Source organism: Jaculus jaculus, chromosome 9 (assembly GCF_020740685.1).
Source record: "Jaculus jaculus isolate mJacJac1 chromosome 9, mJacJac1.mat.Y.cur, whole genome shotgun sequence".
Lineage (NCBI taxonomy): Eukaryota > Metazoa > Chordata > Mammalia > Rodentia > Dipodidae > Jaculus > Jaculus jaculus.
In genome coordinates, this window is record NC_059110.1 from 134,400,791 (window position 1) to 134,411,482 (window position 10,692).

A 10,692-nucleotide genomic window follows, 5' to 3' on the forward strand; every position below is an offset into this window, starting at 1 on the left:
TTCTCTTACCTTTGCCTCCTAAGTGCTAGGACTTAAAGACATGTGCCACCATGCCCAGCTTGTTTCTGCTGTTTTAAATATATCTTATTTATTTACTTATTTATTTGAGAGAGAAAGAGAGAGGGAGAGAATGGGCATGCCAGGGCCTCCAGCCACTGCAAAAGAACTCCAGAAGCATGTGCCCTTTGTGCATCTGGCTTACGTGGGTCCTGGAGAATTGAACCGGGATCCTTTGGCTTTGCAGGCAAGTGCCTTAACCCCCTAAGCCATCTTCTCCAGCCCAGTTTCTGCTTTTTTTTAATGTATTTTATTTACTTGAGAGAGAGAAAGAAGGAAAGAGAGAGAAAATGGGCACACCAGGGCCTTCAGCCACTGCAAACAAACTCCAGACACATGCACCACCTTGTGCATCTGGCTTATGTGGGTCCTGAGGAATCGAACCTGGGTCCTTTGGCTTTGCAGGCAAGCACCTTAACTGCTAAGCCACCTCTCCAGCTCTGTTTCTGTTTTATGAGACAGAGTCTCAATACGAAGCCCAACTTGAACTCCATGTTTTCTTCCTTTAGCCTCCCCAGTGCTGGGGCTGCGGGCAAGCACCACACCCTGCATGTGCTACCTTCTCAATTGCTTACTGTATCTTTATACTTCACAGCCCCAGGAGTTTCCTCTGTAGCTCTTGCTGGTATGGAGTTAAGGTCCTACACCCCACTCATGGCCCCTCCTGGGTGTCAGAAGTGTTCTCAGAAGAACTCCCCCTTCAAAGACCTTACTGGGAGGGAGACTGGAAATCATTGGCATAGACCTTCTAGAACTCTCCAAAACTGAGGATAGAGAGGGAAAGAAACCTGCCCAAGCTCATGCAGCAAGACCAAGGTAATCAGGACCCTGAAAATAAATCCCAGAATCCTCCTTACACAGGAAGCCCTGTCTGGCGTTGAGATGTTTGCCTTTGGGGGACTGCTTTGTGAAGTCTCTGGCTCTCCACAGGTCCCTTACTTCTTAATGTAGAAGACACTGGGATCCAGAGAGAAAAGGAGCTCTCTGGGAAACAGCTTCAACTCTTGTCCATCCTGGGCTCAGGGCTGGCCCAGATACTGGTGTCCTAAACGTTCTTCCTACCATGGCCCAGGGTTCCACTGGGCCTTCCCTGGGGCAGCTAAGAGCATGAATCAATTGGGTGCCTGGTCTCTACCAACCTGGCTCAATTCTTAAAGCCCACTGTGATAAATGAATGCTGTTCCCCAAAAGACACCTATGCCCTAGTCCCTGACACCTGTTGCCTCATATAAAGGGAGATGACCCTGAGCTCCCCTGGGGTGCCTATAATACAGCTCGGGGGCAATGGAAGCACACTGTGTAAAGGGAGAGAAAGCAACAAAGGCAAAACTTACAATGATGTGGCCACGAGCCAAGGCTCGCTGGCAGCCACCAGAGGCAGCAAGAAGCCAGGAACAGACTCTCCCCCAGAGCCTCCACAGGGATGGTGGCCCCACTGACCCAAGAACTGACCCCAATTTCTGTGACCTTAAACAGCCAAGCTTGGGCCCATCTGTTCCAGGAGCCTCAGGAAATGAAATACTACTTGATAACATCAGGCACCCAGGCCACCTCTGTGGCCAGCACCGTTTCACAATTGCCTGTCCCTGGGAGCAGAAACCATCAAGCCTCCCAGTCCACCAAGAAGTCCCTTCTGTGGAGGAAAGTGAGGTTCAGGGTGGGTCCAGGGAGTGAACACTCAGGGCTGCCAATGGTGTGAGGCTCCAGGAATTTCTTTTTGTATTTTAGAGGAAAACTAGAGAACACATCTGAATCAGGGGATTTTAGAAAAGCAGAACTGATAGAATGAATTGGTATTATAAAGGGGATTTTTTTGATTGCCTTGGTTGTTGCAACATTAGCTGTCTGCAGGCTGTAGTGCCAAGGAACCAGGTAGCTGGTCAGCCTACAGGACTGTATACTTCAAAAAGCCCAGTCTGGCGCTAAAGGCCTGGGAGATTCCTGGAGATCCAATGGTCTTTAGTCCACGTTAAAAGACCGATGAATTTCCGGGAGTAATAGCAGACGCCCTCAATGCCAGCACTTGGGAGGCATGTTCAAGGCCAGCCTATAACTACAGAGTGAGTTCTAGGTCAACCTGGGCTAGAGTGAGACCCTACCTCAAAAACCAAAACAAAAGAAGGCTGGGAAGATGGCTCAGCAGTTAATGGAATTTGCTTGCAAAGCCTGACAGCCCAGGTTTTGATTACCTAGTACCCATGTAGAGCTAGATGCAAACTTGGCACATGGGTCTAGAGTTCGTTTTTAGTGGCAGGAGGCTCTGGTGCCCTCGTACTGTCTCTTCCAAATAAATAAAAATAAAAGAAGCCTGATGGGGCTGGAGAAATGACTCAGTGGTTGCTTACCTGAAAAGCCTAACAACCCTCGTTCAACTCCCCCGTACCCACGTAAAGCCAGATGCACAAGGTGGCACACGCATCTGGAGTTCATTTGCAGTGGCTGGAGGCCCTGGCGCACACCCATTCTCTATCTGCATCTCCCCCCCCAAAATAGATAAAATATTTTTAAAAGGCTGATGAAACTTGGTTCCAATGCCAACAAAGGATAGTCAGAAACAGGGCAGAGGCATGCTCAATTGGATAATGGGAACCACTAGGTAAAAAGCAATCCCCAGTGAGTAGCACAGGCGACCAGGCGAAAAAGGTCTATGTTCTCCTGGAGCTTTTTCTCTATTTTTTAAAATTCTACTTTATTTTATTTATCTATTTGAGAGAGAGAGAGAGTCAGACAAAGAGAGAGAATGGGCGCATTGGGGCCTCCAGCCACTGCAAATGAACTCCAGATGCGTGCACCCCCTTGTGCATCTGGCTTACGTGGGTCCTGGGGAATCAAACCGATTCTTTTGGCTTTGCAGGCAAATGCCTTAACTGTTAAGCCATCTCTCCAGCCTTTTTTCCATTATTTTTATTTATTTTTAATTTTCTTTTTTAAGTTTAAGAAACGTCTTTATTTACAACCGATTGTTTACTTTCTTGTTCCAGAGCTTCCATTCAGGTGCCTGAAACAAAAGAACACTTTCAGTCTTATGTCCAGATCTCAATTTAAATGGTACTTGGAAAACACAACAGCATATCAGTTTTTGGGTTATTTTTTTTTTTTTGTAAGATAGAGTAAGTAAGAGAGAGAAAGAATGTTGGCCTGACAGGTCCTCAACCACTGCAATTGAACTCCAGACGCTTTCACCCTAGTGGGCACATGCGACCTTGAGCTTGCTTCACCTTTGCACATCGGGCTAAGGTGGGACCTGGAGAGTAGAGCACGGGACCTTAGGCTTCCCAGGCAAGCGCCTCCACCGCTAAGCCATCCCTCCAGCCCTTGGAGCCTTTTTTGTTTTGTTTTCTGAGGTAGGGTCTCACACTAGCTCATGCTGACCTGGAATTCACTATGTAGACTCACAGTGGCCTCGAATTCTCGGCGATCCTCCTACCTCTGCCTCCCAGAGTGCTGGGGTTAAAGGCATGCACCACCACGACTGGCTCCTTGGAGCCTTTTTTTTTAAATTTTTTTTTTTTGTTTATTTTTATTTGAGAGCGACAGACAGAGAGAGAAAGAGGGGGAGAGAGAGAGAGAGAATGGGCACACCAGGGCCTCCAGCCACTGCAAACGAACTCCAGATGCGTGCACCCCCTTGTGCATCTGGCTAACGTGGGTCCTGGGGAATCAAGCCTCGAACCGGGGTCCTTAAGCTTCACAGGCAAGCGCATAGCCGCTAAGCCATCTCTCCAGCCCTGGAGCCTTTTTTAAATATAGTCCACTGTCAGAAGGACCGCCCACTCTGGAGGAAGGACTTCCTCCACTAATCCTTCCTGGAACCTCACAGCCCCACCCAAGAGGGGTGTCTATTGATTGCTAATCTGATCTAGTTAACATAACATCACCGTTACATCTGTTAGTTACTTTCCTTGGTTTGGTGACAAAACACCTGGCGAACGTAGCTTACGGAGGAGAAAGATCTTGGGTTCATGGATTGAGAAGGTGCAGCCCCATCAGGATGGAAAGCATGGTGGAGTTCCTGCAGGTGGGGGGTGCCTGGGACTCCTCATATCACAGCAGCAAGAAGAAAAAGCTGGGGCAGGAAGTGGGGCTGAGCTAATAGCTGTCAAGGCCCACTCCCCCGACTCACTTCCTGGTCAGCACTTGGATAGGAGATTACTTACAGGGATGGGGACCTTTCAAAGGCAGCTGTATCACCCCCCACCCCCCGAAAATCCCATCCTTATTCATCCTCCCACTTCCTGCACACTCTGGCATCTTGCGAGACCCGGTGCTGGGGGTGCTGGGGTGGGAGAGAGTGGTACGGGCAGAACAGCTTGTTCTTTCCCTGCCATGACGTCTACCCAGGTTCTTCTGCAGACCTGCTTCGTGGACGGCCAATGGTCATGTCCTACCCAGAGCAAACTGCACCACCACACAATGTATGCAGATCAAAACACTGTGATGGAAGCTGGGCGTGGTGGCGCACGCCTTTAGTCCCAGCACTTGGCAGGCAGAGGTAGGAGGATCGCCGTGAGTTCGAGGCCACCCTGAGACTACAGAGTGAATCCCAGGTCAGCCTGAGCTAGAGTGAGACCCTACCTTGAAAAACAAAACAACAACAACAAAAACAAACAAACAAAAAAACTATGATGGGCTGGAGAGATGGCTTAGCAGTTAAGGTACTTGCCTGGCTTCCTAAGGACCCAGGTTTGATTCCCCAGTGCATCTGTGCATCTGGCTTATGTGGGTACTGGGGAATCAAACCTGGGTCCTTAGGAAGCCAGATGCACATGGTGGCACATGCGCCTGGAGTTCACTTGCAATGGCTGAAGGCTCTGATACACACATTCTGTATCTGCCTCTTCCTCTCTCTCTTCCTCACTCCCTCTTTCTCTCAAATAAATAAATAATTCTTTTAAACACTATGACTGTAAACTTCTGTGTTATTTCCAGTCATCCCTCCCCCATGCATTGGCATTTCCTTTTAGATTTTTTTTTTTTTTTTTTTTTTTTTTAGGTAGTGTCTCGCTCTAGCCTAGGCTGACCTGGAATTTACTATGTAGTCTCAGGCTGGTCTAGAACTCACAGAGATCCTCCTACATCTGCCTTCCGAATGCTGGGATTAAAGGCATGTGCCACCACACTCAGCTTGATTTTTTTTTTTTTAATTCTAATAAAGGGACTGGGGAGATGGCTCAGTGGTTAAGAGGGCTTGCTGTACAAACATAAGGTCCTGAGTTCAATCCCCAGCACCCACCTAAAAAGTTGGGCTTTCCTGTGCATGCCTCTAACCCCAGTGCTGAGGTAGGTGGAGACAGGAGGATTGCTGGGCCCATTGATTAGCCAGCCAGTCTAACTGGAAACCAGCAAGCTCCAGGTTCGTAAGAGACTCTGCCTCAGGGACATAAAGTGGAAGAGCAATAAAGGACACCCAGCATCCTCCTCTGGCCTCTGCACATGTGTTTCTGCACATATGTGTGCACACCACACATGCCACAACATACTGCATGCTGAAAACAATTGTAGTAGAACACAAAATTCACCATCTTAGGGTTGGAAAGATGGTTCAGCAGTTAAGGCACTTGCCTGCAGAGCCTAACGACCAGGGTTCAATTCCCCAGGACCCACATAAAGCCAGATGCACAGGGTGGTGCGTTCATCTGGAGTTTGTTTGCAGCTGCTAAGTTCCTGTTCTCTCTCCCTCTCTCTACTTGCAAGTAAATAAATAAAAACATTTTTTAAGGGCCAGAGAGATGGCTTAACAGTTGTGGCACTTGCCTGCAAAGCCTGATGCCCCATACCCATGTAAGCCAGATGCATAAAGTGACTCATGCATCTGGAGTTCAGTTGCAGTGGCTGGAGACCCTGGGGCACCCATTCTCTTTCTCTCTCTCTCTCTTTCTCCAATACATAAGTAAATAAATAAATAAAATATTTTAAAATAATTTATAAAAATTCACCATCTTTTCTTTTTCTTTCTTTCTTTCTTTTTTTGTTTTTCAAGTATTAGGATTAAAGGCGTGTGTCCCTATGCCTGGCCCAGCATTTCCACCCTAAGTGTCTAGACAGCGAAGTTAAACACACCCCGATGTGTGGTCTCACCACCGCCCTCCCCAGCTCCAGCGCTCCCTCCACCTTTTGACTCTGTCCCTGCTAAACACAGACTCCTCCTTCCTCTTCCCTGGGCTCTGGCAACCACCATTCTATCCCTGTCTCAAGGGTTTTTAGGTGTTTGTTTTTTTTTTAAGATATATTTATTTATTCGAAAGAGAAAGAGGCAGAGACAGAGAGGAGAAAGAGACTGGGAAAGAACAGGTACACCAGGGCTTTTCAGCCCCTGCAAATGAGCCCCAGATGCATGTGCCACCTTGAGCATCTGGGGAATCAAACCTAAGTCCTTTGGCTTTGCAGCAAGTACCTTAACCACTAAGCCATCTCTCCAGCCCTAGGTTTTCTTTTTTATTTTGAGGGGTGTTCAAGGTAGGGCCTCGCTCTAGCCCAGGCTGACCTGTATTCTCAGGCTGGCCTCAAATTCATGGTGACCCTTCTACCTCTGCCTCCTGAGTGCTGGGATTAAAGGCGTGCGCCACCATGCCTAGCTCCATCCCCATCTCTATGAACTTCTCTACTCTAAGTTCTACTAACATAGAATTTCTCCTAGACTCTGTTTCACTTCTTCTGGGCGTACCTCTCCAGAAGTGGAATGGCTGCATCATAGGACAAATCTGCTTCACTTTTGGAGGGCTACACCATTTTATTGTAATTTATTAGCTAGTTTGTGTGTGCAGGTTCATATATGTGTGAGATATATACATATACATACATATATGTGTGTGTATATATACATATATATATATATATATATATATAAATCTCAAAGTTACAGGACCCACATAAGCCAGATGCTCAAGGTGGCACATGCAGCTGGGGTTCATTAGCAGTGGCTGAAAAGCCCTGGTGTGCCCGTTCTCTCCCCCTCTCTTTCTCCTCTCTGTCTCTGCCTCTTTCTCTTTCAAATAAATAAATAATATATATATTTGGTTTTTCAAGGAAGGGTCTCACTCTAGCTCAGGCTGACCTGGAATTCACTAGGTAGTCGCAGGCTGGCCTTAAACTCACAGCGATTCTCCTACACTCTGCCTCCTGAGTGCTGGAACTAAAGGCATGGGCCACCACGCCTGGCTGTTCAAATATATTTTTTTTATTATTATTTATTTGAGAGCGACAGACACAGAGAGAAAGACAGATAGAGGGAGAGAGAGAGAATGGGCGCACCAGGGCTTCCAGCCTCTGCAAACGAACTCCAGACGCGTGTGCCCCCTTGTGCATCTGGCTAACGTGGGACCTGGGGAACCGAGCCTCAAACCGGGGTCCTTAGGCTTCACAGGCAAGTGCTTAACCTCTAAGCCATCTCTCCAGCCCCTGTTCAAATATTTTGCTTGTGCTTGAATCAGGTTACTATGAACTCCTTTAGCTGTTTCAGGTGATTTCTATAAGATAGATATAGTCATTTTATCTCTAGGAAACTAGGAACATGCAAATCTTTAACACTTGCAATGCACTTTGCTAAATTACTTTCCAGATAATGTGTGCCAAGTTCTCCTTTGTGTGCTATAAAGTATGGAAGTGACAATTTGGCCTCATCCTCACTGGCATCTCTGCTAATTTGGTGTCACGGAAAATAGCCTCCACATCAATTTGTGTGTCTCCCAACTACTGTGAGGTTGGAGCTGTATTGCCACATTCTGGCTTGTTAGTGGACTTCCCTCTCGTTCTGGAGCGCAGCAGAGTCAAGACCGTTACCATTTCCTGTTGCTCGTGCCCTCAGAGCATCTCTGGGACCCACCGTCCGCTTTCCACCATTAATGCTTGCCAGTGGCTGGGAGCAGGGGAAAGGCTGGACCACAGTTAAAAAGTTACAGATGGTGGGCATAGGTTCTCCTATTCTTTGGCACAAAGGTTGACTACAATCAGTAATGGATTGGATATTTCCAAGTAGCAACAAGAGAGGAATTTTTTAAAGTTAGGTAGGGCTAGAGAGATAACTCAGCAGTTAGAAGCACTTGCAGGCTGGGGAGATGGTTTAGCGGTTAAGGCGTTTGCCTGCAAAGCTTGAGGACCCAATTTAGTGCCCCAGAAGCCAGATGTACAGGGAGACACATGCGTACAAGATGGCGCACATGCCTGGAGTTCATTGGCAGTAGCTAAGGTCCTGGTGAGTCAACTATCTCTCTGTCTGTGTCATAAAAAAAATGTTTTTAAAGCACCTGCTTGCAAAGCTTGATAGCCCGGATTCAATTCCCAAGTATCTACATGAAGCCAGATACAGAAAGTGGCATATGCATCCGGAGTTTGTTTGCAATGGCAAGAGGGCCTGGTGTGCCTCTTCATTCTTGCTCTCTCTCCCTCTCTCCTTCCATCCTTTTCTGCTTGAACATACATAAATAAATATTTTAAAAATAATTTATGTATTTACTTGCATGTTGGGTGGGGCACCAGGGCCTCTCGCCGCTGCAAACAAAACCAGTCACTTGAGCCACTTTTTGAGTTCGGCTAATGAGGGTAACTGGGGACTTGAACCTAGGCCAATAGGCTTTTTGAGCAAGCGCCTTCAATTGCTGAGCCATCTTCCCAACCTCTCTAAAAGGGAAGTTTTAAAAAATATTTTATTTATTTGAGAGAGAGGCAGAGTGAGAGTGAGAGCGAGTGAGCGAGAGAGAGAGAGAGAGAGAATGGGCATGCCAAGGCCTCCTGCCACTGCAAATGAACTCCAAATGCATGTGCCACCTTGTGCATCTTGCTCATGTGGGCACTGGGGAATTGAACCTGGGTCCTTAGGCTTCCCAGGCCTTAACCATTAAGTTATCTCTCTAGCCCAAGGGAAAATTTTTGAATGTTCTCACTACAAAGAAATAATGAGTATTTCAAATGATATAGATGCTATCACTTAAAATTTATCTTTATGCCAGGCCTGGTGGTGCACACCTTTAATCTCAGAACTTGGGAGGCAGAGGTAGGAGGATCACTGTGAGTTCAAGGCCAGCCTGAGATAACATAGTGAATTCCAGGTCATCCCGGGCTAGAATGAGTCCTTACCTCGAAAAACCAACAAAAAAAATTATCTTTATACATAGTATGTGTGTATTCAAACACCACACAGGACCCCATAAACATGTACAATTATTAAGTATTCATTTAGAAAGGTTTAAATCAAAAATTTAAAGGTTAAAGGTCCATACAGCGCCTCTGCCGGAACTTTGCCCGGTTCCCACTCAAGGACATCTGCTGAGACCCACGTCCACACTCACCAGCCGCCTGTGCTGGGCCCTGTCCCAGCTCCTGGAAAGGGCCTTAAGATGTGGTCCCTGACTGAGACCATCTCACCATAGCTAGAAAAGGGCACAGCTGCCTTCCTGCCGTCCTTCTTTCTGTCTTTCCTTTTGCTTTCTTTGTTATTATTATTTTTTTAGATTGGAGTCTTACTGTGCTGCTAGGCTGACCTTGAACACCTGGGCTCAAGTGAACCTCCTGACTCAGTTTCCCTGGGAACTGAGAATATGGATGTGTGTACTGTCATGCCTGACTACGCACATGGATTCTGTAAGAGCCCCTTTGGGAGCCAGGAGTGGCGGCACACGCCTATACTATCAATCAATACCCGGGGAGTGGAGGCAGGAGAATCTTGAGTTTGAGGCCAGCCTGGAACACATAGTGAAACCTTGTCGCAAACAAAACAAAAAGAAGGAGAAGGAAAGAAGAAAAGGAATACAGTCTTTGGGCCTCAAGGGACAAGAACTCATTCAAAGGAAAGCAGAGCAAATGACCAAGGAAGGGCTCGTTGGGACGGGAGTATTAAAGCCTTCCGCCGCTCCACGCTGCAGCGTCTCCGTTCCTCTGCTTCTCCTCTGCCCTCCAGGAGCTGGCTGCCTCTTCCCCATTGTCCCATGGCCATGCGGGCCCTGACTTCGCACTACTACTGGCTTTTTGCCTAAGGGTCACTAGGAAGATCAGCAGAGCCTATGCAGCACCATTCCAGTTCTCAACAGTGAGATTCCTGGGCTGGAGAGATGGTTTAGCGGTCGGGGAGCTTGCCTGGGAAGCCTAAGGACCCATGTTCGACTCTCCAGATCCCACGCAAGCCAGATGCACAAGGTGATGCATGAGCAGGGAGGGTCTCACATGCGCGCAAGGTGGCACGCGTGTCTGAAATTTGATTATAGTGACTGGAGGCTCTGGCACGCCAACTTAATAAAAAATTTAAAAAAGTGAGTTTCTGCCCAGCTTAGGTAGGGTCACAGACCATTTGGCTAAGATCCTTACCTATGCTGTGGGTGAATGAGCCCATGTGCTCTAATCAGCCAAGACTGAGGAGAGCAGTCACATGGTCAACAGGTGGTTCTCCCTGCCGCAGCGTGCTCACGAGCCAGACCTGGGTGGGGTGGGGGGTGGGGTGCTGCACAGCTAAGCTTCAGAAGTACAGCTGTGGAAAGGTGGTCCCAGATCCAGCAGCCTCGCCAGCACTTGGGAATTTACTAGAAACTCACATTTCCAGGCCCACCCTGGTCCTGCTAAATCCAAAACTTGAGGTAAGTCTCAACTACTGGTTTGTGCAGCCCGGCCCTCAAGGTGGTTGATTCCAGGTGCACAAAACCGGAGTAG